Consider the following 27,013-nt stretch of genomic DNA (forward strand, 5'->3'; position numbering starts at 1 on the left):
GAAACATAAAATGGTATCCAGTAAATAAAAATAAATTTCCATTTTGTATTATTTCTAGGTAAGAGAAACAGCAAGACAAGAAAGAGAGAGGGAGGCATGAAAAGAGCTACAGGGAGGTAGGAACACAGACACAGCAGCCCTGAAAGGAACACATGCAGAGAAGGATCACGCATAAGCATCCACAGCAGCACCACAAACAAACAAACTAAGCACAGGGAAGCATCTTCACAGAGATGTATACATTTTTAAGGTAAGAGAAGATACCAATTGGGCTCCATGGTTGTCAAGGACAGAAAACTGGCACCATAGAAAAACTTCAGGCTTGTTTGTAGCTTCCACACACCTTACATAAAAATTTCTCCAGTTGTAATGCACTGGCCCAGACCAGCTCCCAATTTTCAGGACCACCCTGGTTTGAAGTAGGAGTGATTATGCAGTTTTTATGGTTCTGCTTTAACACAACTAACCAGTCATGTTTTTCCATTTTCATCTTTACCATGTCTTCAACTTAATCCAGTGAGATTCTACCCTTTATAGTGGCCCAGTTTATGTTGTTTTTTTTTTAAACATGGTTCTGCCTTTGACACTTTTCTTGAGCCCATATTACGATGACTGCCCGTTTTTATTGCCAGTTAGTGCTTATCTGTTTCCCATTGCTGCTTTATGTTCACCTGTTAGGACTTAAAAGCCCTTGGTATTTGTCTGCTTGACACTTGCCTGGAAAATGATATTGCTCCATAATGTGGATGCTGGACATAGCTTGCAAACTGGTGATCCTCCACTGGAATTGCTTCCTGAATTAGTGGGTAGTCTAATTCTAGGTTCAGGTCTCCCCTACTAGGGCCAAGTGTGTCCTGAGATACAAGAGAACATGACTAAACCTTCATGATAAAAGTAACTTGGAAAAAAAAAAAGAAGAAGGAACAACTTGGAGTCTTCACATAAGATGACTTGTCAATCAGATCTGTCTGAGGTTGTTCCAAAGTAATTATTAATAGGTGAGCCCTTTCACTCTTGGAAGTGTCCTGGTTTGGATAGGTAATTATGCATCCACCCTCAAGCTGTTGCCACTAACCTCTAAATCCACGTTTCAATTTTTACAGCTATAAGTGGAATATATAATAATAATTTACAATTGTATTTTAATAGCAGATTAATCAATTCAAATGCTTAGTGCAGTCATTCAGGATTTATTACCTTAGTTTTAAAATTATATAAGAAAATGTAGTCTACTAAAAAGGACAAAAACACTAAAAATACAATAATAGAAGAACTCCTAGATACAAAAATGAGGTAAGGGGAAAAAACTAGGATGCAAATTAGAATCCAGATATGACTCATTTAAAAAGTTTCAACATGCTTATTTCATTGGTTAATTATATATCAAAATCTCACTTCTCTCTAACCCCTGACTTCAAGATCCCCCCAAAATCTAATTCATTTGGGTATTTTAGGGAATACCCTATGATGTCTCATATGAATTCACAATCAATTTTAACAGCTATCAAATGGCCTGAATCCAATCCAGGCCACTTAGAGAAGTTCTCCCTGCCACTATCAACCATGTGATACCCTCCTGACAGCATTCATATTGCACTCAAAGACTCCATATCCCAGGGACAGAATACTACAAAAACTAACCCTCCAAGTGTTGCTGTATCCTCCAGGTTTCTCAATGCACCCAAGTCACTTTGTGAGCAACAAATTTGGGAGATATATTACTTTTTATCATACTTCTGAAGTGGCACCCTCTCTCTCCACAGAAAAAGTCTTCACTGGGCTTCTCTAGAAATTCTCACCATGGCTGATTTTGGGACTGTCAGCCAAAGAGTCTCTGAGAAAAAGTTCAATGTGGATAAACTTCCTATTTTCCCATTGCTCTGTTTAGCTTGGCCGCTGGCCAAGAAGATACCAGCACTCCAGGTGCTGGACACCCCCTTAATAATTTTTCACAAATGTATCCAGAATAGTAGTTTGTAGAAATGTGCAAACAAGGCTTCTGGCCTTGAGCTGGGCTTCACAGAGATGTCTACATTTTTAATATAAGAGAAGATACCAATTGGGCTCCATGGTAACAGCTGGCAGGGGAAGAAAGAAAGGGGAGAAGAAGCTTTCCCTTCTCAAGTGTTGTCCTTGAAGTGTTAACTTGCCCAAAATAGTGAAAGGAAAAGCTGCTTTTGTGCGAACTTCTGCAGACTATGAACTTCTGAGCCCCTCCCCTTACATGCTGGGTATAAAACTCTGAAATTACCTGTATTCGGGGTTCAGGGATTGATTGATTACAGCAAAGCTGTGCCCTCTGAACCTGACTGCAGGCCAATTAAAACTGTTTCCTGCTGTCTTCGGTGCCTTGCCTCATTTTCCCAACAACACTTCTTTTTAAAAATATTTATTGCTGATAGCACTGTGTTGGCCATGAGTGCTACAATGGTTTGTTTATAAACAGGGACATCATAACTGCTCACAGAAAGCTTGCGCTTTGGAAAAATAGAATATCTAATGCATATTGGGGTTTACAGTATGCCAGCAATTATTCTAAATATTTTATTGTATTTACTCCTTTAAAATCACAATAAGACTAAGAGGTGGGAATTTTATTGCCACCATTTTTATAGGATGTTGTGATAAGCCCTGTAACAGCTCCTCAAGGGACATCTGGTGCCAATCTCTGAAACCTGTAAATTTTATAAAGAGAAGTAATTTTATAGATGTGATTCAGCCAAGGATCTTGACATGGAGAGATTATCTTAGATTATCTGGGTGGGAACTAAATTTAATCACAAGTGTTTCTCATTAAAAAAAAAAAAAAGGCAAAGGGAGACTTGAGAGAGAGAGAGAGAGGCACAGAGGCAGAGGTGGAGTGCAGTAACTGCAAGCTAAGGAGATCCCAAAATAACAATAGTCACCAGAAGCTAGAAGACCAAGAAAGAAATTCGCTCCCACCACCTTCTAAAGGAGTAGACCAACCAATCTTGCTGTCAAAATTCTGGCATCCAGAATTATGAAGCAATAAATGTCTGCTGTTTACATCACCAAGTTTGTGGTAATTGGTTATGGCTGCTCCAGGGAATTAATACAGCTAGGAAACAGAGGCTTAGCAAAATGATTTGTCAAAATGGTTCATAAAGAATTGTTCCAGAAGTTCTTTTCTTCCCATAAATGAAGTAGAAATCCCTGAGATGGGCTAATAGATAGGGACAGGTCTCTTCAATATTCCCCATAATTCTTCCCTTCCATAGCCTCCATGGGTTCCTGCTTCTGTCTACTCTCCTTCCCCCCACACACAAACTCTTACAAATCAATTCCTAATGGATCCATCAACAGTCTCATAATTTAGTAAAATAATGAGCTCAAAGATTAACACATTAGGGCAGGGGTTGTGGCTCAGTGGTAGAGTGCTTGACTGGAATGTGAGAGGCCCTGGATTTGATCCTTAGCACCACATTAAAATAAATAAAAGTAGGAGTATTGTGTCCAACTACAACTAAAAAATAAATATTAAAAAAAAGATTAATACATTACACTTTCATTGACTGTCAAAAATATCTTTAAAATAATGAATAAACTCCCTAGATTGACAAATATTGAATAAAAAAGGAAATAGAAAATGGGTAAATAGGTAATAGAAACATTGTCAAAGGAAACTAAGTTATTCTATTCTTTCCTTCCCTCAAAATTTTATTTTATGTGATTAGGCACATTAAATGTGCAAGATCGCACTTGTGGTGCAATTATTCTGCCACCACCATCTACAGTTTCTGATTTACTGAGCTGAAGGAGTCTTCAAAAAACATTGCTGATATATGCATCATACCAAAACACTTCTGAGGAATGTTTGCACAAATGCGAATCACATTTTTGTTGTTGTTAACATAGAATTACGTGAGGTTTCTCTGTAAAGAAACAGATTCAAGTCTGTGAAAAGTTAGGAAAACAAGAAAAGTTCCATGTTTCAGAAGGTGAAGGGAAGGGCTTCATTTCACTTCATCTCAAGTTTTAAGTTCAACAGACTCAATTGCCTCTGAACACAATGTTCCTGCAAGTAAGAGACACTTTTTTTTTTATTTCATACATCATTTATAAATTTTTTAGCAACTCCAAAGAGCTAATGCACATCTTTCTTCCAAACCATAGAAGTAATACCCTGATTTTGGTCACTGGGACTTCTGCTCAAGCATTAAGAGCTTACACTTTTATGGTTAGTGCTTTTAAGCTTTCAAAGCACTGTCCTAGACTCTCTGACAGGACTTTCCTTATCCTCCCACCCTCTAAACACATGTTTTTCCTTAGGTTTAATTCACAGTGCCTTCACTTATCTACACTTTCTCTTCAATACAGCACAGTGAAATCCATAGCCTCACAAATCAACTGAATTTAAAAGTCTCTCTACCTAACTTGAAAACACATACACACACACACACACACACACACACACACACACACAGTGCACAACCCCAAAGCAATCAGTCTCATCGTATTCCAATGTACCATGTGGTGGTGGCCCTGAATGATTATATGCCTGAAAAAAACAAGAGAATCTCCCAAAACATTTTAAATAACATGGGAATTTACTAAGGTGACTGAGTGAAAGTGATATGCAGAAATATAGCTTTTATGTATGAAACAGCACTAGTTAGATTATATTATGGGAAAAAAGACCCAGTTTGCAAGAACAGTTTAGAAAACATTAAATACCTAGGACTAAACCTAACATAAAAAGGGAAATAAGAAATTTTCTGTTACTAGTCTGTCATATAAAGAACTTGGAAGTTGGCATACCACCCTACCAACAAACAAAAAGCTAAGCAAACTAAAAACACTGAAAATTATTCTTAGATCTGTCAAGGAAGTGAGATCCCAAGGAAAACCACTCCTTCGAAATTAGAAGAGAAGACTGAGAAACACAGAGGATCACCATACACCAAAGCAAAAAACACAAGCAGAAACCTCTCCATGGACCAGTATCAAGGTAGGAAAATGTAACCAACAAACTGCTGGAGGTTCAGTATTGATGAGTCCAAGATCAAGTATTCCAAAGGAGCCAGAAATTGGAGGGAGCCCATACCTTCATTTTACCTCCAAGAGCCCTAAGGGATAATGAAAATCAGAGAAAATTTATCATTATGCTTCCAGCAGGAGGAGGAGACAAGTAACCACCTTGGAACACACCAGAGTATTCTGTTCTTTTTAATAGGCCTCCTCTCAAGAACTAATTTTACCAAAGCTTAAATGGGATTTTATCAGAACCTAACCTATTTGGGGAGCCCAGGCAGGCCCAGGACAGGACCACCAACCTGCATGGAGCCTGTGCTGAGGCTCCCCATTTACCAACACGTGTCCCCCCCCCCCCATACCACCTCCATCTTGGAACACGCAGCCATCCCATAACCTTCCCCATGTAGTAGCCTCCACCTTGGGACAATAGAGCCTGGAGGCAGCTGCCAGCTGCAGCACCTCAGGCCACCAGAGCACTGCATCTCTGAACAGGTCTCCCAATGTCATCAGAAGGCCCGCCCTTTCATCCCCATCTCTGAAAGTGGTCGCCTCCATCTTGAGACACTTCCACCATGATCTCAGGTTACCTCTGCTGCCACCTATCACCATCTTTAATTGCAGCAGCTTCCATCTTGGGAAATCAGTTGGGGACTGGAAGCCTAACACCAAGGCAAGACATTGGAAACCTGCAGGGTAGAAACTGTAACACCTTGGATCTCCACTGCTAGAGGGAAAGACACACAGAAAGCAGGAAAAGACAAGGGAAGAAAGTGCCCCAAACAGACCAAGATGATACAGTAATAGTATCCATTGACAGCACAGTAGAAGAAATTTCAGGGAAGGAGTTCAGAAGGTGCATAATTAAAATGATCTGCAAATCAAAGAATAACATACAACAACAAATACAGGCAAAAACTGATCGCTCCAACAAAGATATAAGAGCAAATATAGGCAACAATTCATCAGTCTAATAAAGAGATAAGAGAAAAAATACAGGCAACAAAAAATTACTTCAAAGAAGAGAGAGAGATTCTAAAAATAAAAAATAAAAAAAAAAAAACCAGAAATCCTTGAAATGAAGGAAACAGTAATCCAAACTAAAAACTCAATAGAAAGCATCACCAACAAACTGTATCACTTGGAAGACAAAGAACCTCAGACAATGAAGACAAAATATATAATCTTCAAAATGAAGTTAACCACACAGTGAAGATGGTAAGAAACCATGACTAAAACTTCCAAAACTTATGGGATAGCATGAAAAGACCAAATTTAAGATTTATTGGGATAAGGAAAATGCAGAGATTCAAATCAAAGGAATGTACAATCTTTTTTTTTAGTATCTTCATTTTATTTTTTATGGTGCTGAGGCTCGAACCCAGTGCCTCAGGCATACAAGGTGAGCAATCTCCCTCTGAGCCACAACCCCAGCCCAAAGATATTTTATTTTTATCTGTTAATCCAATTGAAACTGAACTTTTTTAAAAATATATTTTTCAGTTGTAGTTGGACACAATACCTTTATTTTACTTATTTATTTTTATGTGGTGCTGAGGATTGAACCCAGAGCTGCATATGTGCGAGGCACGTGCTCTACCCCTGAGCCACAACCCCAACCCCTCCAGAATGCACAATCTTTTCAGTGAAATAACATCAGAAACTAACTTATTTGGGAAAAGAGAAATAACCAACTCCAGTCCATTTTAGTCATCCTCTCTCACCTACAAGGAAAAAGGATGACCTTTCTGCATAGAAAGGCTTTGGTGAAGTTTACAGGGGCCCAGGCTCACTGAACAACTAAGACCTGCTGTTAAGACTGTAAAATGCTTTCCCTTACTCCACATCTTGCCACCATGCCACTAAAGACTGCTTAATAGAGTTCCCTTTACCCAGTCTGTTAGGTATGGCTTGTAACAAAAATGAGACCCACCAAAAAGCAAAAATATAGCTTGAAGAATATAGCTTGAGCATGCACCAGAACTAGACTCAAACATGTCAAGGATGTTGGAATTATCGGAACAAAAATGTTAATCAACTACAATTACAATGCTAAGGACGCTAATGGTAAAAGTAGAAAACATGCTTCCACAGGTTGGAAATGTAAGAGAAATGAAAATTCTAAAAAGAGAATCAAAAAGAAATGCTAAAGATCAGAACACTATATAGAAATAAAGAATGTCTTTGATGGGGTCATTAGTAGACTAGACATGTCTGAGGAAAGAATCTCTGAACTTGAAAATAAATTATTAGAAACTTTCAAAACAGAAAAAGCAGAAAGGAAAAAAAACCTAGTGGGATAAAAGTACAGAACATTCAAGAACAATAGGACAACCTCAAGTATTGTGACATAACAGGAATAGCAAAAGGAGAAGAAAAAGAGAAAGGAGCAGAAGAGATGTTTAAACCAAAAAGTTCTGAGATTTTCCCCCAAATTAATGTCAGACACAGAACCACCAATTCAGGATGCTCAGAGAACACCACTTGGGATAAATGCAAAAATAAAAACAAAAACATTACACCTAGGCATATCATATCCAAACTGTAGAAAATCAAAGATAAAAGAAAATTTTTCTAAACAAAGCCAGAGGGGGAAAAAAGACCTTATATTTATATAAGATAAAAATCACATCCAGCTTCTCAGATATCATGTGCAATGGACTGACTGCTTCAGTCTCTCCAAATCTCATATGTTGAAATTTAAACCTTCAGGTGATGATATCAGGAAGTGAGGCCATTGGGAGATGATTTGGTCATGAGGACTCTACCCTCTAACCTATGGGATTATTGTCCTTACGAGATCCCAGGGAGACCCATTGTGTCATCTGCTATGCCAGGTAAAAGTGAGAAAATTGTTTTCTATTAAGATACTGGCCCTAAGCAACACCAAGTCTACCAATACCTTGATCTTGGGCGTTCCAACCTCTACAACTATAAGAAATAAATTTCTCTTGTTTCAAATTATCAGTCTTTGGTAGTTGGTTATAGACACTTGAACAGACTAAGGTACATGCAAGTAAGAAGATAATATTGTAAGCACTGAAACGGATTTGTGGCTTAGGGCTGGGATTGTGGCTCAGTGGTAGAGCGCTTGTCTAGCATGTGTAAGGCACTGGGTTCGATTCTCAGCACCACATATAAATAAACTAATAAATAAATAAAGGTCATCGGCAATTTGAAGAAATATTTTTAAAAAAGGAAATATATCAACCTAGAATTCTATACCATGAAAAACTATTTTTCAAAAGTAAAGGAGAAATGAAGATTCTTTAAAACAATAACAATAAAGATAATTCATTACCAATTGCCCTGTCTTAAAAAACATGTTAAAAAAAAAGTTCTTCAGCAAGAAGGAAAATTAAATAGGTCAGAACTGCAGATCTATGTCAAGAAGAGAAGTGCATTGGAGAAGAAAATTTTTTCATTATTTACCTAATAGATAACAGTTTGTTCAAAATAATAACAACCAGGTATTTGATTATGTATACACATATTACTTTTGTATGAGTGAAATTACAAATGATAGCAATGATACAGGAGGGAAGAAATAGGATTGTTTTGTTACTTTATAAGATACTTGCACTAGAATTGAAGACTAATGGGACAGAACAGAAGACACAGAGACATACCCATCTAAATAGTTGTCTCATACTTGACTAAGGTGCCATAAAAATACATTGGGAGAAAAGATAGCTTCTTCAACAAATGGTGCCAGGAAAACTGGAAATCGATATGTAAAAGATTGAAATTGAACCCTCAAATCTCACCCTGAAAAAAACTCAACTCAGAGTGGACCAAGGATCTTGGCATTAGACAAGAGACCCTGCCCATACTAGAAGAAAAAGTAGGCCCAACTCTCCATCATATCAGCTTGGGAACAGACTTCCACAATAAGACTCCTAAAGCACAGAGGTAAAATTAAGAATCAATAAATGGGATGGCATCAAACTAAAAAGCTTCTTCACAGCAAAGAAAATAATCAAAAACATGAACAGAGAGCCTACACAATGGGAGAAAAATCTTTACCACCTGTACCTCAAATAGAGCATTAATCTCCAGGATACACAAAGAACTCAAAAACTTAACACACACACACACACACACAAAAAAAAAAAAAAAAAAAAAAAAAAAAAAAAAAACCTACAAATAACCCAATCAATAAATGGGCAAAGAAACTAAACAGGCACTTCACAGAAGAAAAAATACAAATAGTCAAAAAATATATTTTAAAAAATGTTCAACATCTCTAGTAATTAGAGAAATGAAAATTAAAACTACGCTAATATTCCATCTCACTCCAGTCAGAATGGCAATTATCAAGAATACAAACAACAATAAATGTTGGAGAGGATATGGGGGAAAATTTACACCCATATATTGCTAATGTGACTGAAAATTGGTGAAAGCACTATGGAAAGCAGCATGGAGATTCCTTAGAAAACTTCGAATGGAACCACCATTTGACCCATCTATCCCACTCCTCGGGTTATTACCTAAAAGACTTAAAATCAGCCTACTACAATGACACAGCCACATCAATGTTTATAGCAGCTCAATTCACAATAGCCAAGCTTTGGAATCAACCTTGGTGGCCTTCAACAGATGAATGGATAAAGACAATGTGGTATATATACACAATGGATTATTACTCAGCCTTAAAGAAGAAAGAAATCATGGCATTTGCTAGTAAATAGATGGAACTGGAGTATATCATGCTAAGTTAAATAAGCCAGTCCCAAAAAACCAAAGGTCAAATGTTGTCTCTGCTATGTGGATGGTAACCCATCAAAGGGAGGGTAGGGAAGGGAAGTATAGAAGTTCATTGGACTAGACAAAGGGTAAGGAAGGGAAGGGACATGGGATGGGAATAGGAAAGACAGTACAATGAATTGGGCGTAACTTTCCTATGCTCATATATGAATACAGGACCAGTGTTACTCCACATCATGTTCAACTGCAAGAATGGAATCAAAATTGTAATGGGTCATACCCCATGTATGTATAATAGGTCAAAATACACCCTACTGTCATGTCTTTCTAAAGACAACAAATGAAAAAAAAAAAAAAGATACTCGCACTATATATCATGTGGTATAGTGTCATTTGAAAGTAGACTTGAATTGTTTCTAAATGTATATTGAAAACTGTAGAATAATCACCATAGCATTAAAAAAAAGCATGTTCATATACTAAGAAAGAAGAAAAAACAGAATTACATAAAAAGCTCAATTACAGTCTTCCACTGGGCCCTTCCCCATGATGTGCTGTCTTACCTTCAGCTCAGAGCAATGGAGCCAGCCATCTGTGGACTGAGAACTCAGAAACTAATACCTGAGACTCAGTAATTTATAAAGAAAAGAAGTTTATTTTGACTCAAAGATCTGGAAGCTGGAAAGGCCAAGATCATGGTGCTGGCATTTGCTCTGCTCCTGGTGAGTACTTTGGGTGGCTTCAATTCAAGGGAGAATCAAAAGGGTATTTGCTGATCACCAACCACATTGTAGAGTAGTTTCCTTCTGGACTGGTCTGCAGGACAGCTAATCTACTCTCTAGTAGTGAAATCATATCAAAATCTTATCAAGAGCCATTTTCCATAAATTATATGTCAGCATTAAATTAAACATTTAGATATATACACTGTACATATGTCATAGTCTAGATGCTACAGAGTATTCTCACCTTATTTTCTAAATGGAGACATACTAGTTCATAAAAGACTCCAATAGCACAGTAAATAATACAATTGGTTTTATGTCTATAAACCGTTGACTAATATATAGGTATTCATTATATAGTCAAATTCTTCACAGTTCAAGAAGTGATAAATAACATAAGCATTAAATCAGACAAATGTATAGAAGGAAAAAAAAGTCAGGAAAAAGTATATTAATGAAATGATCTGTAAGGGTATTTTTTAATACCAGGTAATTTAAAAATTAAAATTTAATAATTTGTAGGAATGTTCCCTTCTACAATATTTTGAAAATACAATATGGTACTGAATAGAGAGAAATAAAAAAATGTTTTATCTCCAAAAGTCCAATTTCATGGCAATTTCTTCCTTTAAGTTGATGTAAATTATGATAAATAGAAAGAACTGAATGATGAATCTTTGACATTTCATTATAACACATAAGATAAGACTGATACTTTATTCAGAAAGCAGCAACTTTATTTAGAAGTCATAGAGAACAAATAAAAAATAGCTGAAAATTCTCATCAGTAAAAATTAAGTTACAAATAATAAAAATAGGAATCATGAATTATTGTCAATACATACTGCCATCATTCACCATATTAATATACTCAGAATGAATAAACATAATACAGTATATTTGGACTGAAATAGCTATTAAACTTTCTCTTTTAATATATGTCATGTTATTTTTTTAAATAATGCTCACAAAAGGCAGAAAAGAAATGAAAGACAAAATAGAAACAATGAACAAAATCAATGAATAGAAAAAATAACAGATTTGATAGCTATCAACTCAGTTACAGCAATAATCACTTTATGAATGGTCTAAAAATGCCCATTAAAATACCAAAATTAAAAGATTACCAACCAAGAAAAGCCCAGGACTGGACGGATATACAGCCAAGTTTTAAAGACCTTTAAAGAAGAATTAATTCCAATACTCCACAATCTATTTCAGGAAATAGAAAAAGAAGGAGTACTTCCAAATTCATTCTACAAGGCCAATATCACCCTGATTGCAAAACCAGAGAGAGACACCTCAAAGAAAGAAAACTTCAGACCAATATCTCTAATGAATATAGATGCAAAAATCCTCAATAAAATTCTGGCAAATCGGATACAAAAACATATCAAAAAGATCGTGCACCATGATCAAGTGGGATTCATCCCTGGGATGAAAGTTTGGTTCAACATACAGAAATCAATAAATGTAATTCATCACAACAATAGACTTAAAGATAAGAATCATATGATCATCTCAATAGATGCAGAAAAAGAATTTGACAAAATACAGCAACCCTTTATGTTCAAAACACTAGAAAAACTAGGGATAACAGGAACTTACCTCAACATTGTAAAAGCTTTCTACGCTAACCCTCAGACCAGCATCATTCTAAATGGAGAAAAACTGTAAGCATTCCCTCTAAAATCTGGAACAAGACAGGGATGCCCTCTCTCACCACTTCTATTTAACATAGTTCTTGAAACACTGGCCAGAGCAATTAGACAAACGAAAGAAATTAAAGAAATAACTATAAGAAAAGAAGAACTTAAACTAGCACTATTTGCTGATGATATGATTCTATACCTAGAAGACCCCCCAAAAAAAACTCTACCAAGAAACTTCTAGAACTAGTAAATGAATTCAGGAAAGTAGCAGGATATAAAATCAACACCCATAAATCAAAGGCATTTCTATATATCGGTGACAATTCCTCTGAAAAGGAAATGAGGAAAACTACCCCATTCACAATATCTTCAAAAAAATAAAATAAAATAAAATACTTGAGAATCAACCTAACAAAAGAGCTGTGAAAGATCTTTACAATGAAAACTATAGAACCCTAAAGAGAGAAATAGAAGAAGACCTTAGAAGATGGAAAGATCTACTTGCTCATGGGTAGGCAGAATTGATATTATTAAAATCACCATACTTCCAAAAGCACTATACAGGTTCAATGCAATTCTGATCAAAATCCCAATGGCATTCCTCATAGAAATAGAAAAAGCAATCATGAAATTCATCTGGAAAAATAAGAGACCCTGAATAGCTAAAGCAATTCTAAGCAGGAAGAGTGAAACAGGTGGTATCGCTATACCAAACCTTAAACTATACTACAGAGCAATAGTAACAAAAACAGCATGGTACTGACACCAAAATAGGCTAGTAGACCAATGGTACAGAATAGAGGATACAGAGACTAACCCACAAATATACAACTATTTTATATTAGATAAAGGTGCCAAAAGCATGCACTGGAGAAAGGATAGCATCTTCAACAAATGGTGCTGGGAAAACTGGAAATACAGAAGCAACAAAATAAAATTGAATCCCTATCTCTCACCTTGCACAAAAGTTAACTCAAAATGGATCAAGGATCTAGGGATTAAACCAGAGACTCTGCATCTAATAGAAGAAAAAGTAGGCCCTAATCTCCATCACGTGGGGCTAGGCCCCAACTTCCTTAATAAGATGTTACAGCACAAGAATTAAAACCAAGAATCAATTAAAACCAAATGGCATGGGTTCAAACTAAAAAGTCTCTTTTCAGCAAAAGAAATAATATGTGAGGTGAATAGGGAGCCTACATCCTTGGAGCAAATTTTACCCCTCACACAAGAATTAAAACCAATTAAAAAAAAAGTGTGGCATATATACACAATGGAATTTTATTAGCAATAAAAGAGAATAAAATCATGGCATTGCAGGTAAATGGATGGCATTGGAGAAGACAATGCTAAGTGAGGTTAGCCAATCCCAAAAAAACAAATGTCGAGTGTTTTCTCTGATAGAAGGAGGCTGACTCATAGTGGGGTAGGGAGGGGGAGCATGGGAGAAATAGATGAATTATAGATAGGGAAGAGGGGTGGGAGGGGAAGGGAGGGGAAAGGGGATTAGCAAGGATGGTGGAATGTGATAGATGTCATCATCCAAAGTGCATGTGTGAAGACATGAATTGGGTGTCAACATACTTCATATACAACCAGAGATATGAAAAATTATGCTGTGTATGTGTAATAAGAATTGTAAGACATTCTGCTGTCATTTATTTTAAAAAAAAATCAATAAAGAAAAGAAAAGATGAGAAGGACCTCAACTACACTAACTGAAAGAAGACAAGATGAAAAGGCTATATACTGTATGATTTCAACCATATGACAATCTGGAAAAGGCAAAATTATAGAAACAGTAAAAAGAGCAGTAATTTCCAAGGATGATAGGTAAGGAAGAATGAACAGGGAGCAGAGAGGATTTGAGGGGAAGCTCTGATACTATAACAAAGGATATGTTATCCTACATTTGTCAAGACCCATAGAATGTACAGCACCAAGCATGAACTCTGACGTATACTATAGTAGATTCATCAACTGTAACAAATGAGCCATTCTGGTGTAGGATATTGATATTGAGGGAGGACATACATTTATCAGAGCAGAGTTTATGGGGACTCTGTACTTTCTCCTCAATTTTGCTGTGAACCTAAAACTTCTCTAAAAATAAAATCTATTAGGAAAAAAACAAGGCAATATTGGAAAGCATGTGAGAGAAAAGAGTCAAAATTCAGTCTGCGGTTTGTAGCTCAGTGGTAGAGCACTTGCTTAGCATGAGAGAAGCATTGGGTTTGATCCTCAGCACCACATAAAAATAAATAAATAAAATAAAGGTATTGTGTCCATCTACAACTAAAAAAATTTTTTTTAATTCAACCTAAGACTATTAAGGGCTCAAGGCATGCCATCTTCTTAGAAATATTCAGCAACATAAAAAACTTAATTATAGTTTTTGACTATATTTTTTCATATAAAAAGAGGAAACCATAACCAATAAAAAACGGGAAAATAGGATAATTTTAATCATTGTATAAGGCAAAATAACCAGAGCAAAGTGATGATGGTTATATGAACAAAATTTAAAACCAAAGAAAGAGGAGAAAAAAAGAGTAGAGATGAATTCAAATTCATAGAGGATTGTAGTTTATGATAACAGTGTATCCCTAATTAGCGGACATGATTTTTCTCAAAAAAAATATGGGTACAGATGTAAGCATCTGGAAAGATAGCAAAATGGATTTCTACTTCAAACTTTATTCCAGGATAAATTAAAAATAGTTCAAAATTAAAAAATAAAAATTGAAATCATAAAGATACTAGAAACTTAGGAACCTTCTCTAATCTTTAAGAGGCATAGCTATTTTGGCTCATAATATGAACCAAAATCTACAGACTATAAAAAAATAAGTTCTGCAAACATATAATAAATTTCTTCACAGTCAAATTTATCACAAAGAAACAAAAGCACATAATTACCCCCTCAAAAAAAAAACAAAAAAAAACTAAGGGACAATGACACAATCAAAACCATCTTTCTTTCCCTTCCTCCCTCTTCCTCTCTCTCCAGCACATAACACACACTCACACATATATATCTAAAAATCTTATCATAGAACTAATTTCATCATTACATAATAGGTCCTAAACATGAATGACAAAATAGAACTAACTCCTTAGAAAAATGAGGAAGCATATATAAGTTTTTATAATAAGGGAAATGAAATTAAACTACTGAGAGATATTTTATACATTAGTGTCGCAAAAAAACAAAATAATTTTTATTTTAGGGGTTACAGAAACTCTTATATCCTGTTAATAGTAACACAAGAGACACTGGCTATGTGGGAAGCTGGAGATGAGTAGAACAATTTCACTCTATACTCTTTAGTACCTTTTTACTACTTGAATCACGTGAATTCACTACTTATTCCAAATAAATGAATATGCAGTTAAATTCAACAACTGATTGCAAGAAGGTAAGGCTGCTTTCTCATTCTCTAGAGAATGAGCTTTGAACTCCTCTCTTCTAGTTCTTCCTAAAACATAATAAACCATAAATTATTGTCACCCTACTGTTTTCCAGAACACTAGAACTTTTGTCTCCTATCTGTATTTTAGTTCCTATCCTTCAACTTCCTTCTATCACCCCTTCTCTTCTTTGCTTCTAGTGACCACTGTTCTATCCTCTATTTCTATGAAATCAACTTTTCTTGCTTCCATGTATGAGAGAGAACATGAAATACTTGTTTTTCTCTGCCTGACTTATTTTACTTAATATTATATTAAAAGAGATGTATTTTAAAGTTTACCTTTTTGTATCTTTTTCAATATATTTTGATAGAGATGAAATCCAAGTTGGCATGTTAGTAATAAAGCTTAATAATACAGCAAACATCCAGGAGACTACTATCCAATCCAAGAACAAAAACATCACAATAGCATTTTTAAGTTTTAGTAGCGTACACATAATATAGAATTTATCATCTGAACCATTTTTAAGTATACATTTCCATGGCACTGATCACATTCACACTAATGTGCAACCACCAGAAGCATTTCAAGATTGGGCCCCCAAACAAATTCAGATTTTCCTCAACAAACCACTTGCTGCTGATGTTTCTTCTACTGATACCTTTAATCCTGTGTACCTGTGTTAGCTGCTAAAGTTCAAATCTGATAAATATTCAGTCATTTATAGAAACAGGGCCACATTCTTCTAGCAGTTTTTAAAATCAAAATCTTTCCCTACTTTGAAACGTTTATTTGTGGCTTGAAAATCAGTTAGTGTTTGAAAATCACTCAGCCACCTATGCAGATGATAATGTCAGAAATGATTTGTTTCTGATCAGCCTGGCTATGAAGAATTTAAATAATTCTCCATGAGCAAACTTTCTTTAAGCTCAAGTTCTTCCTCAAATTACCTCTAAATTGACCTCAAAACAAATGAAGATACAGCACTTAAGTAACTTGCAGAACATTTGCAGTTTTGATCTCTCTTTTGCTTTCTTGATCATTGTCCCACTCATAATGAAACACTTACATCAACTATCTTGCATCAACTTAAGAATGAGGGTACAAGAACAAACTTTATGTGTATGTACCCGACATTATTGATCAGGCATACTGATTTTGTATTTTCAGTAGGGCTAAAACTACTTAATAGAAAATATATAAGATTGTATGTTGAAAAGTAGTATTTTGAAAAGAAATCTTAAGAATCTCTCTGGTTTCTTTGTGCTCTCACGGATAAAACAATATCATTAACTAGTCATCAACTGCTAAAGAGACCAATGGCTTTATTTTATCTGCATGTGAAGTTCAGAAAAGACAGGCCAGGAGCTGTCATTTTTCTAATATTATAATATGCAAAACACAAGAAGAATTGTAAAAGGGGATTACTCCAGGGAAGGAAAAAAGATCAAATGGCTAATTAAAATTCATTTTATAAAATGATACCTTTCACAGATACTAACTTCTGAGTAATTTAACATCCTGTTGAGATCACAATTATTTTCAGAAGAGTGAGAGAGCAAGCAAGAGAGAGAGAGAAAATAATTTTCTATCAAAACTGTGACTAAATTATGAGACTTTTTAATATATAAAATGTAATTTATTTTTTCATATCAGATAATTTTTTGATCTGGTGAGCCAATATATAATTCAACCTCTAGTCAATTTTCTTCTCAAGGTATAATGTAATGCTACTTCTACCTGAATCAACAGTTGAGTCTGCTAAAGTGTCCCTTTAGTACCTTGTTTCACAAACTTACTAGCTTTCCCCATTAAAGGTGACACAATTTCAGCAATATGCCATATTTAAAACTAGAAATAGACACTTCTTAGAGATAATTGATTTGGAATTTATTGAAATGCAGAGAGAAGAAATCTATTTTTCCCTAACCAAGGTGACTTCATTACATTACTTTTAAGCAGATAATTTTCCAGAGACTCACGTCATTAATTAGTCTAATTTTACTGGGTGATAGTCCTTCAAATTTGAATCAGAATAAAAGGTCACAGGCTATCCCCTCATTTTCCCAAAACTCTTTTCCTGAAGGTTACTATGTTAGAAATCAAGAGATAGCAAGATAAACAATTTATAAAATAATAACAAAAAGATAAGTTAGAAAGAAAACATATGAACACGTTCTAAAGATGAGAAAATAAAAAAATTTTTAGTGAATATTAAAATATGCTGTATTTCTAAAATCAGAATCTGTTTGGTAGAGAAATACAAACTTAATTTAATGCTGCTCCTTTTGCCCATGATCCCCTACTTCCCCTCAAGAAAGAGCTACTATCAATTTGATGATGCATCTGAGAATCCAAGAACTATAGCTATACCTATTTATAACCTGGATGAACCTTCTCCTTCTCCACCATTAACATCATTACCATTACCACTCACTCATTGAACAACTACTTGTGCAAACTTTGGTTTTTAACATATCATCCTTCCCATACCAAATATAAAACCAAATTGTCCTCTCTCATAGCTGAACTTAAGAATCTTAAGAGCTTTTAAAATGCATCTGCCAGGCCCACTAAAGAATTGTTTCCAAAAAAAAAGTGCAGGGGGGGAGGGAATTGTTTCAGAGTCTTCAAGGAAGGGCATGGATGTCTGTAGTTTTTAAGTCTTCCCAACAGATTCTGGTGAATAGTGAATACTGAGAGTGACTGAAAATTCAATCCTCACAAAAATCTTTGGAACAGACTTTGTTATTATCCCCAACCACCTTTCAAACACAGGTCAGCTTTATCCTTAATGTAATTTTTTTAAACTATTTTTCTGTACTGCTGCCAAACAGCATTAGCATGAGTATTTGGAATAGAAACTGCACTTGACATGTGTCAGAATTCTTCCTTACTGAGAGAAAGATGGCTTTAAAATGTATAAAGCACAGGAGAAAAATAACTATATTTCCCTACTATTTTTAGAAGACAAGAAATGGCCATCGAGTAAATGTGTTATAAATTAATTCATCTGAGGAGCAGCTAATAGCATTAATAACTATCTGGACTTCAAGCATTCAGGCTTGGACTCCAATTTTCAGTGTGTTTACATTCAATATAATTAGTGTCAAATTTTTAATTCCATCTGATGCTAATTGTACAGTGAAACCAAGTACCTATTTGGAATGCTGAGTTTCCATGCTGCATAAGCCAGTATTCCTGGAAATACACCTCTCTTTAGTTGCTCACCTTAACAATGAGACCCTCTGTAAAAAGAATGTGTCACCTCTTTATTAGAGTTCCTGCTCCTCAGTGATGCCTCTTGGACGGCCTTGATCTGTTTCCTACAGCAATATCCCTTTTTTCTTCCTGAGAGAAAAACTGAAAAATCTCACCCTTCATGACATCAAGTTCTTTTTGTCTGAAGTAGCTTCTGAGGAATACACACACACACACGCACACACACACACACACACACACACACACACACACACATCCTTAAATTCTAAAAGGATACATCCTGTTTTGTCCTTTCAATGTCAAGAAATGTTGAATTACACATGATTTGTGAGAGAAGGAACCCGTTGGGGGCCACTTTGTTGGTATTCTGCTGGAAAAATAGAGGAAACGTTTTCTTATTCTGATTATTTTCAGAGTAATTTAGTCTTAGCAACACGATCACTGGCAACACACAGAACATGAAGCAGATTTGTCCCATATGAAAAGTGCATGATGACACTCAGTTCAATTCATTGATGACTTAGTTACCCACATGGGCACCATATGCCTGTTGAGCACTAGCAGTGAGCTTAAGCCCACTCATAGAGACACTCGTTGCTCTAAATAGTAACTATTTTATTCCTTTGTGATCAGCGTTTTTAAATTTCCTTGGGTAGAATCATGGAAATCTTAAAATTGCTTGGAATTGTTTGGTATCTTTCTCTCCACCTGCTTCAGGTCCACAATGGCAGCAGTGATGGGTATGCCACACACAGTTCCCCTTAGCAGCTGCATTTTACTTCTAACCAGAAAAATAGGGGCTCTCAGTAAGACATAATGCATCGGTAATTGCATAGTTAGTTGTTTCTTCTACAAGTTACCAGATATAAACTTCACTAATCTATGTTCATAATTTTGTTCATGATTGGTAAGAAAGATATTTAGAATGACAGTTCAGGAAAAAAACTGAGTTAGATACATAAGATTGACATATGTATTTCTAATTGTGTGTGTGTTCTGGATAGTCATTAATTAAGAACATGTGGGGCACCCACTGGATCAAAACAATGCATTAGGGAATCTAAACACATTTCTGTTACAGTTCTCTTCAAAGAATTTACAAGAGAACAAGAGATTGCCATTCCAAAAGCAATTGTTCATAAGTAATTTGTAAAGAAGACAAAGTAAGCTGAGCACCCACTTAATCCACCTCTTTATCATTTTTATTAAAATAAAATATCTTCTAATGACATCTAAAACATCTAAAATTTTTAAAAAAGCACACTGTTTTTAGTACAAATTCAAATTAGCTTACATGGGATTGGTAAATGAAGGAATGATACCCAGAGAGCAGAGAAGCTAAGTTGGTTTATAAGTGAGTTTTCAATACATTTCCTTGGTAGAGTAATGCTTCTAAAGTCTAAAATTATCATTTTGTCAGTGTACCCAGCGTTCTCGCTTTCAGAAGGACAACATCATTCCCTCATGTTAATCAAACTCCCAAAAGACTGCTGTGTGCTCCAAAATGTCAACAACAAAAATTGGACCACAGTATGCAGGATTACTCATTAATGCATGAATTCTGTTTGAAAACCAATTTAGGAGCCAAAGTATAATCAAGAAATTGTGTAGTATACATGGAATCCCTGCAAATAGGAATTATTTAAATGATTTTTAACACCCATGTCATGGAACAATGGCAGTGTCTGGTATTCAAATGATATCAATATAAATTTGTCAAAGAGGCAAGAATCCACTTGTTGACCAGTTAGGGCTGCAGTGAACTGGTTTTAAGGAAATTTTTTCATAAAATGTTTTGTACGAAAAAATGACCTCAAATTAGATTTTGAGCAATTATGAAGCAACTCTTAGAAGCTGCAATTAGAACCTTTACATGATATGAGTTAAAAATAATTCAAAGCAAAAATTATTTTGCTGAACATTCATGTTTGTGAAAACTGTTCTGTGAAATCTTTCCAGGTAATTTCAGATTAATCTAACAACAGCTGCTAATGAGACTATGTAGGAAATTTGTGAACTAATTGGGACAGCATTCTTCTAAGGGATCAAGATGAGAAGGAAACTTGCTTAAAATTACTGACTCCACAATAATTTAGAGAAAGAAACAGCAAAATTAAATGGGAAATATGATGAGAAAGAGAGAAAACAAATACACAACAGTATCAAAGAAAAGCAAACATTTTAATACCACCTATAAATGTAACTTACAAAAGACTATTAGATTACAAGAAAAACAGTTGTTTCATTCAACTTGAATTTGTTTGAAGTACACTATTAAAATTAATGCATTAGAATGTATATCAAACTAAAATCTTAAGTCATCTATGAAAAAAACTCAGAACTTTTATGTTTGACCAAATGTTGTCATCAGTTTCCAAGCACAGCTTCAATCTTTTAGATGCTCAATTTTTTGTCTTATTAAAACAAATTTTCACCTTACCTAATCTAGCACAATGTTTTAAAAGATCAGTATAAGGCAAAGAGTTCTGGACTCTCCTTTTATTGCCAGGATATCCACTCTGCCACCTAAGTTCCTGTTCTATGGAGGGATTCTCAGGAAACAAAGAGGTTGATAGTATACAAGAACTTCCTAATTTTGTTGCCTTTTTCAAGAGTTCAGTGTTTTCCTTGTGATCTTGACCTTAGATTGTGGTAAGCCCCTATGGGTCCTTCTATTCATCTTCACAGTAATTGTTTATGACAGCAATAAAGTGTCAGATTGGTCTTCCTGAGTACAGAAAAAAAAAATATCTTTATTTTCAGGATGAGTCTATATGTGGGTAAGATCTATACACAAGAGAAAATGCTATCACAGAGGAAGAGCCAAGCCCAGCTCTGTCCCTACCTCAATTCAAAAGACCTCTGTTAAATCAACTCATTTTACCACATTCCTGCCTCGAAGTGTTTCTACCTGGAAGCTAGTTGTTTTTCAGTTTGGGGCATTTTTTTCTCTTTTTTCATTCTCACCTGCTTTTTAGGCTGAACACTTCTGGGTTTTCAAACAATATTTCTATCCTTGATCTCCAATTATTATTCACCTATTTCTCAATATTCCTAGGCAATAGGTTTGTGCTAAGAATTGATTACAATATTAAAATGTAAGACAAAATCCCCCCAGTATCAAACTAAAAAGCTTCTTCACTGCAAAGGAAATAATCAAGAATGTGAACAGAGAAATGGAAAAAAACATTTACCACCAGTACCTCAAATAGCACATTAATCTCCAGGTTATACAAAGAACTCAAAAATCTTAACCCAAAAAAACAAACAAACAAACAAATAACCCATTCAATAAATGGGCAAAGGCACTTCACAGAATAAGAAATACAAATGTTCAAAAAATATATGATAAAATGTTCAACATCTCTAGCAATTAGAGAAATGTAAATTAAAATTATACTGAGATTCCATCTCACTCCAGTCAGAATGGCGATTACCAATAATCACCAAGATTACCAACAAATATTGGAGAGGATATGGAGGAAAAGTTACACCCATACATTGCTGGTGGGACTGCAAATTAGTGCATCCACTCTGAAAAGCAGTAAAGAGATTACTTAGAAAACTTGGAACCACAATTTGACTCAGTTATCCCACTCCTCAGTTTATACCCGAAGACTTAAAATCAGCATACTACAGTGATACACCGTCTTCAATGTTCATAGCAACTCAATTCACAATAGCCAAGCTATGGAACCAACCTAGGTGCCCTACAACAGATGAATGGATAAAGAAAATGTGGTATATGATGGAAGCCATAAAGAAGAATGAAATTATGGCATTTGCTGGTAAATAGATAGAACTGGAGAATATCATGCTAAGTGAATGAGTCAGTACCAAAAAACCAAAGACTGAAAGTTCTCTCTGATATGTGGATGCTAGCTCACAACAAGGGAGAGGAAAATTAAAAATTCATTGGGCTAGACAAAGGGGAATGAAGGGAAGGGAGTGAGGATAGAAATAGAAAAAATACTAGAATGAATTGAACATATCTTTCCTATCCTTATATATGAATACACAACAAATGTAAATCCACATCTATACAACTACAGTCATGGGATCCTAATTGGAACAAGTTATACTTATTCTATGTGTATGTATATATATATATATATATATATATATATATTATGTATAATATATCAAAATATACTCTACTGCCATGTTTATCTAGGAAGAACAAATTTTAAAAAATAGATATAGTTCCCTGTTTCCAAATGCTAATACTCTAAGTGGGAAAACAGATCCATGTTAGACAAAAACACAGGTAGTGTTTAAGTAAATTCTATCTCATCAATATTTACCGAATCAAGAAAATGCTCCAGAATTCAGATGCTGAAAATATGGAAGAAGGCAAGAGAGGATGAAGTAGTGCACAATGGAGTGATGACAGCCTGATTTGGGGAAAAACTGCCCAGTTCTTAGAGAGGGTAGGCTATGACTTCTTCCATAAGGAAGGAAAAATATCCATAAGCAGTGTAAGACAGGTCATCTGGTTCAAATCCTAGATCTGCTACTCAACTATAAGCAAGTAAAGTAACTTTGCTGTTAATTCAATTTCTTTGACAGGGATATAGAGTTGTAAGTATAATATAAGTTACATAGGCAAAATACTTAATACTCTGCCTCATATCGAGTAAGCGCCACAAAACTACTTGTTTATGCCATTATTATTAATTGCTGGTCATGCCAAAAGCTTCTAACCGTGTGACACAGTTAGACACAAAGATGTAAACTTGGACATGAACAAGCAAGATGCATGACTCTTCTTTTTTAGTAGACAGACTTGATCAACACAAACAGTTGTTTTGGCGAATGGAGTTTTACAAAGTATCAGCAGGAGGTGGAAAAAAAGAAAACCAGGCAATGGTGAATGTCTGTCCTCCAACTGCAGATCTTACTTTCAAATCAGATCAAATTATGATCCCTTGAGCTTTAAACTGCATAACAGAATATACACATTATGTTTTGTTAAAACTTACACATATTAAAGTAATTTTCCAAAGATTTTTTTCCCTCCTTCTTCCTATTTTGCGGATTAATTTGAAAGTAAGATCAGAAGCACAGCTTGTTTCTCTAAGCACTTTTCTTCTTTTTAACTGTCTAGCTTTTCATCCTTGATGAATATTAATAAGATGAGTCCCAGAAAAATGCCATTGACTTTGCTTTCACATGCCTTGATTGGCATTTGAAAGTCTTGTTGGCAGCAGCTGGACAATGCTTTGTTTGCTAGAATAGGTGAAAATCTGTGACACTCAGCATCATGTCTCATAATGTGGGTTTATGGAAGCATTTAGAGTGAGGATTCATGAGCTAGGAGGGCCTGTGAGTTGGAAAGCAAGACGTGGTCAGATGTTGGTGAGAATTGGAATCAGCAATAAATGCTGGTGCAGGCAGACAGGACAAAAAGTTGGAAATCAGAACTTTATCTTAAATGTTCATTTTATTTATGTGTCATTTTGTTAACAAGACCTAGATATGTCAACTAACCTGAAATAATTAGCTTGTGGAACACTTCAGAGAAAAAGTAAAATGAAAAGTGAAATTATTACCATGATCATCTTTGTAATAGAAGTGGTGTCTGGATTGTATAATAAGTACTTTCAAACAGGTTTCAGATCTTAAAAAAGCTAATATATTTTCTAAAATGCCACTTAAAAACTCCTTCCATAAGGTTGTATCATAAAAAATTCAAGAGTGTAAAGAAAGTTCACTACAGGAGAGAGTAAAGATATGGGAAATAGGAAAGCAAATGGGAAAGACAAGTTAACCAGAATTGAACAGGGTAACCTGTGTCCCCTTGGAGTTGAGTGTTGCTGGTGGGGAGCTCAGAACAGGTTTCTCCTCATTCCCTTTTAAAGCTCACAGCTCCTATCCCAATGGTTAAAAACTCTTGAAAAATAGCAAAATATTATGCATGCTATATGCTCTTTAAAAAAAATCTCTGGAGTGAAACAACAAAAAATTTAAACCTTGGATTTACTGGACTCTAAGTTTATGCTGTTTTTATGCTTAAAAATTAGGTGTACTAGAATGATTTAAAGTCCTGTTTTTCAGAAACAGTAACAATGTTTATTAACGTTAAACTGAGTTAAGAATATTATGTATCGACGCTGCGTATGCAGCAAATCGCCCTGCGGCCAGAGTCTGCGGCGCTCGCTGGGAAACGACGGTAAGATAACAATGCAAAGATACAGTGCTACGGATTCTGCAGGCTCCCGCCAGCTGTGCAAATACTGTACTCAGAGCTGAATTCTGGGCTTGAGACGGGGAAGGAAGCCATCCAATTCGGTTCTCCACATAGGTCAGACCACAGAGGAAGCCAGCGGCCACCATCTTGGAGAGCTGACGTCATCATCTCTGTTTTTTTTTTTTTTTTTTTTTGACTGATCACAGCTCTTTCAGCTATAGATCAGCGGGGAAAACTTAAGGGCCCCTCCCAGCTCTCCTGTGAGCGCAATAGCCAGACCGAGGGCGGCACGGAGCCGGCGGGAGACGCGGCTTCGGCGAGGGAGCCGGCGGTTGCGGCGAGGGAGACGGCGGCAGCGGCGGCTGCGGCGAGGGAGCCGGCGGGAGCTGGGGCTGCGGCGAGGGAGCCGGCGGCAGCCGGGGCAGCGGCACGGGAGCCGGCCGGAACCGGCGGGAGACGCAGCAGCGGCGCGGGAGCCGGTGGGAGCCACGGCGGTGCTGGCACAGGAGCTGGCGGGAACCGCGCAGCGCGGGACTCCCAGCTACCGCTCCCACCAGTGCTGACAACTGAGGTCTCTTGCACCGACTCGCCTTGGCATGGGACTCACGGCTACAGCTCCCACCGGTGCTGACAACTGAGGTCTCTTGCATCAGATACGGGGGCGTGGCTACCAGAAGGTAAGCAAGTTTGCTGGGGGTGCTCAGCCCCAAGCTCTACAAACTAAGGGCCTGAGGGAGGCAAACAAGGAGAGTGTGCCCAGGCACTAATGAAACAGCTGCTCCACGTGTGTGCAAGGTAGGCAGAACTGTGACCACCGACAAAACAGGTCCAGTGGACTGCCAGACACATCGCTCAGATTGGGGGAGGGGCAGAGCCGCCGGGCGCCTGCAAGTTACGCAGACCTGCGAATCACCAGCTGATCAGACCCAGCAACCGCGGAGCGGCAGAGCCACCCCGGGCCCGCAAGGTAGGGGCACTTGCCACCCACTGGCAGGTCAGGCCCAACAAATTGCGGAGGGGCACAGCTGCCCCACGAGCCTGCTAGGTAGACAGAACCCTGACTACCAACAGAACAGGCCCAGAGGCCGGCCAGACACATCGCCCCGCCCCAGTTGGGGGAGGGGCAGAGCCGCCGGGCGCCTGCAAGTTACACAGACCTGCGACTCACCAACAGATCAGGCCCAGCAACCGCGGAGCGGCAGAGCCACCCCCGGGCCTGCAAGGAAGGCGCACTTGCCACACACCAGCAGGTCAGGCCCAACAAACTGCGGAGGGGCACAGCTGCCCCACGAGCCTGCTAGGTAGGCAGTACCCTGACCACCAACAGAACAGGCTCAGAGGACGGCCAGACACATCGCCCCGCCCCGGTTGGGGGAGGGGCAGAGCCGCCAGGCGCCTGCAAGGTAGGCAAACCTGCGTCTCACCAGCATATCAGGCCCAGCAACCCACGGAGCGGCAGAGCTACCCCCGGGCCTGCAAGGTAGGTGCACTTGACACCCATTGGCAGGTTAGGCCCAGCAACTCTCGGAGGGACACAGCTGCTCCACGCACGTGCAAGGTAGGCGGAACCGTGACCACTGACAAAACAGGCCCAGTGGCCCGCCAGATACATCGCCCCAGTTGGGGGAGGGGCAGAGCCGCCACCAGCGCCTTTTAGGTAGACAGACCTGCAACCAACAGACAGAACGGGCCTAGTGGCCAGCGGAGGGGCAAAGCCACTGCTCACGCCTGCAAGGTAGACGGACCTGTGACCACCGAAAGAACAGGCCCATCGAAAGTACAGGCACAGCGGCCTCCCGGCGTGGTAGGCACATTGCCTCAATTGGAGGAGGGGAAGAACCACCGCCAAAGCCTGCGAGGGAGACTTTGCAGCTATACAAGAGCAATATAAATATATAGGGGGAAAAATCAATAACACAACAGTTTCACCAAGCAGAAAGAAACGCGATCAATATGAAAAGACAAGGAAAGAAAGGACCACAAGCAATGCAGGTCAACTCAACTTTAGAAGAGGTAATTTCTGCAGCAGATGGAATGTCAGATAAAGAATTCAGGATATACATGCTTCAGATGATCTGGAGTCTCAAGGAAGACATTAGACATCAAAA

This window comes from Callospermophilus lateralis, chromosome 5, assembly GCF_048772815.1.
Source record: "Callospermophilus lateralis isolate mCalLat2 chromosome 5, mCalLat2.hap1, whole genome shotgun sequence".
Classification (NCBI taxonomy): Eukaryota; Metazoa; Chordata; class Mammalia; order Rodentia; family Sciuridae; genus Callospermophilus; species Callospermophilus lateralis.